Below are 5,000 nucleotides of genomic sequence, written 5' to 3'. Positions count from 1 at the left end.
CTTGTCCCTCCTTTGCCTCTTCCTTCAAGTTCTTCCCTCTTTTATTTCCCTCTCCTTCAGAATTGATGGCTTTCGTTCTCGTCTTCTCGCTTCCCGAAAGACAAGAATTGTGCATCGCTTGGCTCATCCCGACCTTTTATGGGAATGTGTATAAGTGCTTTTATAATCATAACCATCATTATCATCATCTCTATCACCATCATCATAGTAATCGTTGTCAGCTTCGTCGTCGATGTCATCATCATTCTCTTTATCATCATCATAGTTGTTCTTTTTTTTCAAATACACAATTGCTAATCATAACAGTAATCTTATTGATCGTAATAATATCACCAAATCCACAATGAAAATTATATTTGTGGAAGCTGTGTATCCGGAATAACACAAACCATAACATTATTGTATATGACCAAAGGACATCTCTGTTATCAATATCAATATAATGATGCTATGTAATGCATTACTTGATTACTTGATTTTTATAATACACCAGCCGCCAGACGACATCAGAATTAGTTGGATTAACTATATCATCACAGTAGTTTCTGTTTCGCTGTAAGCTTATTTGGAATGGCATGGAAGCTGTTCATATCATCAAAACACGCTACATAACTATTTTTGTAGTTATTATTATGATCATCATTGTCATTATTGTTATAATTATTGACATGAGTTGTAGTTCTATTATTATTTTTATCGTTATATTTATTATTATTATCCTTTATTATATTTTTTTTGCTTACAGCGAAATAGTAATAACAATGAGGATGACGATGATGATAATGCTGATCTTAATAGCGGTAATGGTAATGATAATATCGATTATAAAAATAATGGTAATTATTATGATAATCATAGCAATGATGATAAAGAATTAATGATGTTAATGATAGAAACACAAATAATGACTATTGAAGGCCTGGGCACAAAGCTCTTGTAATTACAGTTAAATCATCCCTCTATACTCTGAGCAAGGAGAGGCCGTGGTTCCTATCCTGTAGCAGTGAAGGATTCTTGTTATGAAGGCTGCCACTCGAGTACGGTGCCACGTCCTTACCAAGCACATAGTAAATTCATTTTATTTTGGATCAGTATCCGGTGGAATTAGTAATACTTAGAGTTTACAAACAGACAGAAAGACAGATAGAGAGGAAGGAGTGGGGATTGACAAATAGAAAAACACATTTAGAGAGAGAGAGGGGGGGGGGGAGTTGTTGCAGTTAAATAGTGTACGTGTCTTTATCAACAAATCACGTCAAAGAAACTTAGACGGGTTATGACATCTGGAAGTCTATTTACCACACGAGCTCTTTAAAACGTTTAATCAAAAGAACTAAAAAGTTATTGCCCGAGTACGCCTGTTGCTTTAAGAGTTTTATATAGTACACGGATGCAAGTCTTTCTAAGTACTCTTCAACGAGAGTGTAATGAAAGGCCAGCGCAAAGGAGATGTAAAAGCCCCCTGAGTTACCATCGTTTGTGTTGAGATTCCAAACTGCCTTTCTGTTTGTTTACGTGCTCGGGGTCCTCTCAAAGGCGTCTCTGCTCCTTGTCTGTCTAAATGCATATCGGGACGTGACGCGACTACAGGGGACGCTGTGGCTATTGAAAGAGAATATTGAGACATTGGTAACACTTTTTATTTTTCTCTTTTTTCTCGTTACGCAGCTCTATACAAAGTGACTTTCCCTTTTCCCCTCGCTTCTCTTTTGCTCTTCCCTTCCTTTCACTGTTCTTCTTTCTCCTCTTTTCTCCTTTCCTTCTCTGGCTCTGTGAATGCACTTGTAAATATTTTCTTTTTTAAGTTCACATGAGTACGAAAGGGTGTTCATTGCAATGCAAATTAAATTATACACCCTAAATTAATTGCTTCGTAAAATTATTAGTGATTTTAACAATACTGCACTGATTCCGTGAATAATGTCATGATATTAAAGTCAACATTTAATTGAGTCTGTGAAGAAAGAAAGAGAGAGAGAGAGAGAGAGAGAGAGAGACAGACAGACAGACAGACAGACAGACAGACACACACACACACACACACACACACACACACACACACACACACACACACACACACACACACACACACACACACATACACACACACGGGTCAACAAACAGAAAGGCAAGCAAACAGACAGATAGACAGAAAGAAAGAGAGAGATACAAACAAACATACAAAGTCTTATCTCAAAGTTCCAAAGCAAATGCTGAAAATATATTTGTACACATACTAAAACATCCACATCAGATATACAGACGCAAGTCTCCTCTCTCTTTTGACTGGTAAAACAAATGTTTGTGTTGTATCCAAGTTCTGGCATGCTTTATGCCCCCCCCCCCCTGTTCAGAAGGGGAAAAAATCATCTGAAATATTCTCGATAATTTGAACTAACACTTGAAAATCTGGATTCGTAGATTTTTTCAAAAGAACATGATTAGCAATGCAATGTTGAGTATAGCTTTTGTTTTTGTTTTTTTGTTTATGTTCTTTTATTTCCTATTTCGGGGAATATTGATAAAACTCAGATGACGTAAAACGAAAAAAAAAAATGTAAAACAAATATTGTGACACGTGTGCTATTAGCATAGAAAAATGCATACGATGAAAAGAAGAATGCAGAACACAGTACAAAGATCATTTTTGGATATATGTTTTTTGTTGTTTTTGTGTGGTTTTTCATCCATTGTTTTCTCATTATCCTTCTTCTTCTCATTATAATTATTATGATCATTATTATTTTCATTATTATTATCATCATCATTCTTCTTATTATTATTGTTGTTGTTGTTGTTGCTGTTGTTGTTGTTGTTGTTATTGAAATTATTATAATAATTATTATTATTATTATTATTATTAGTCCTTTTTACAGATTAAAAAAAAAAAAAAAAAAAAAAACACTGAAACGTATGATATTGATACACATGAATGTTCCCTATATTGTTCTCCGTCTTCTTTTGAAGCTCTTTTGAAGTTCACCAAACATCACTCGCATCTTACATGCTATTTTATCTTTTTTATATATGTATTTGTTTATTTCCCTATCTTTTATTTTCCATGAATGGTTTGTTTACTTATTTATTCATTTAATTATTCCTATCATACATTGTTTTATTATGTTTCATTTATTTATTGATTTACTATTTATTTATTTCATATTGTTTATTATCGTATATTTATTTTATTTTATTTTTTATCTATTTATCATTTTTTTCTTTCTTTTTTCTTTTTGCAGGGAACGAGTTCACGTAACATTGATAAGACCCTGTCGTGTATAGTTATGTTTTCAAGTACTTTAAAGAATGAAGATGGCAAAAAATGTGGTATAAGATTGTGTCATTCTTAGACTCGGGTGAATAATTAGATGGTTTGAGGGAAAAGATGTTTTCGGGTCTTTTAATAGTTACCGAAGATACAGAAATAGATATGTGTAGTTGTCTAGTCTTCATGATCGAATTCCTAGCACTCAGATTCTCCAAAGTTTAAGTGTATTGTAATATCCCTGTGCATGGCAAAATCCCAAAAGGATACACCGTAATCAGCAATTTTACAATACCTCCTGTTTGCATGGCGCATTACGTGTCATGTCCAAAGCCCACAAGCATACACGTAGATGCAAGCTTGCAGCAATCTTTACTTCATTTGCAAAAGCTCTTGTGTGCAATCACTGATCTCGTGGCTCGATTCCGTATTCCCATGTCTCTCACACTGCATCTGCAATCAGGTCTTTTCTGATTGTAACTGCAAAAGAGGCGATTGCTGAGTTTGTAGCCTCTTTGGGGGGTCATCAAAGAACAGGATGCTTAAAAGGGGGAAGCATACGAAACCGGCGAACTTCGTTCTCGAGCGCGACGGCCCTCTTAATTAAGGATTCATGGCAGCCTCTTTTTTGTCTTTCCTCCCAGATACACACAAAGCCACAGACACACTTTGCGAGTGTGTGTGTGCGCGTATTTAGACATAAACGTGCCCTTATATGAGGTCGTGGTTTCCTGCGTACATATAAAGAAAGTAAAAAGAGCAAAACCGTCAGTCGCGTGTGAAGGTTTGGCATGTTTAACTATGTTTGAAACTGCGAATACACCAAAAACTCAGCATCCTCTTTGCCATTTTAGAAATGTGCAATGTATGTGTGTGAGTATATATATGTATATACATATATATGTAAGTGTGTGTGTGTGTGTTTTTATACACATGTATAATAAATGTATATATATAAATACATATATAAATACATGTACATATATATGTTTATATATATGTATGTATATATATATATATATATATATATATATATATATATATATATATACACTCATATGTGTGTGTGTGTGTGTGTGTGTGTATGTGTAAATGTATGTATGTATGTATGTATGTATGTATGTATGTATGTATCTATCTATCTATCTATCTATCTATATATATATATATATATATTCATATATGTGTATATGTATATGTATATATATATATATATATATATATATATATATATATATATATATATATATAATATATATATACATATATACATATATTCATATATGTATATACGTATATATATATATATATATATATATATATATATATATATATATATATATATTCATAAATTATATATATATATATATATTCAAAAATTATATATATATTTATATATATATATAGATATAGATATATATATATGAATGTATATGTTTATATGAGTGTTTCTATTTATGTATCAAAGGCAAACCAACGTCTTTTGCAATCTTCATTTTCCAGCGAAAATGCAACAAATACATTTCTTACACGTCATGGTAAGAAAGTAATGTGTTTTGGCTGTCTTAGCCATTCAGACACAACACGGGTCTTTAGATTTTTGACACCCTCCTCCTCATTCGCCGGTTTATGGACGTAAATTAACTATTCATAACAAGGCGTAATCTACAAGAACTCACGTCAAACTAACACTACTCTATGGAATTCCTCCGGGAGCCTTATCTGCAGCCAACTT

Source organism: Penaeus vannamei, chromosome 24 (assembly GCF_042767895.1).
Source record: "Penaeus vannamei isolate JL-2024 chromosome 24, ASM4276789v1, whole genome shotgun sequence".
Taxonomy (NCBI): domain Eukaryota; kingdom Metazoa; phylum Arthropoda; class Malacostraca; order Decapoda; family Penaeidae; genus Penaeus; species Penaeus vannamei.
The sequence above is the reverse complement of the archived record's forward strand: the minus strand, read 5'-3'. Positions refer to the sequence as shown.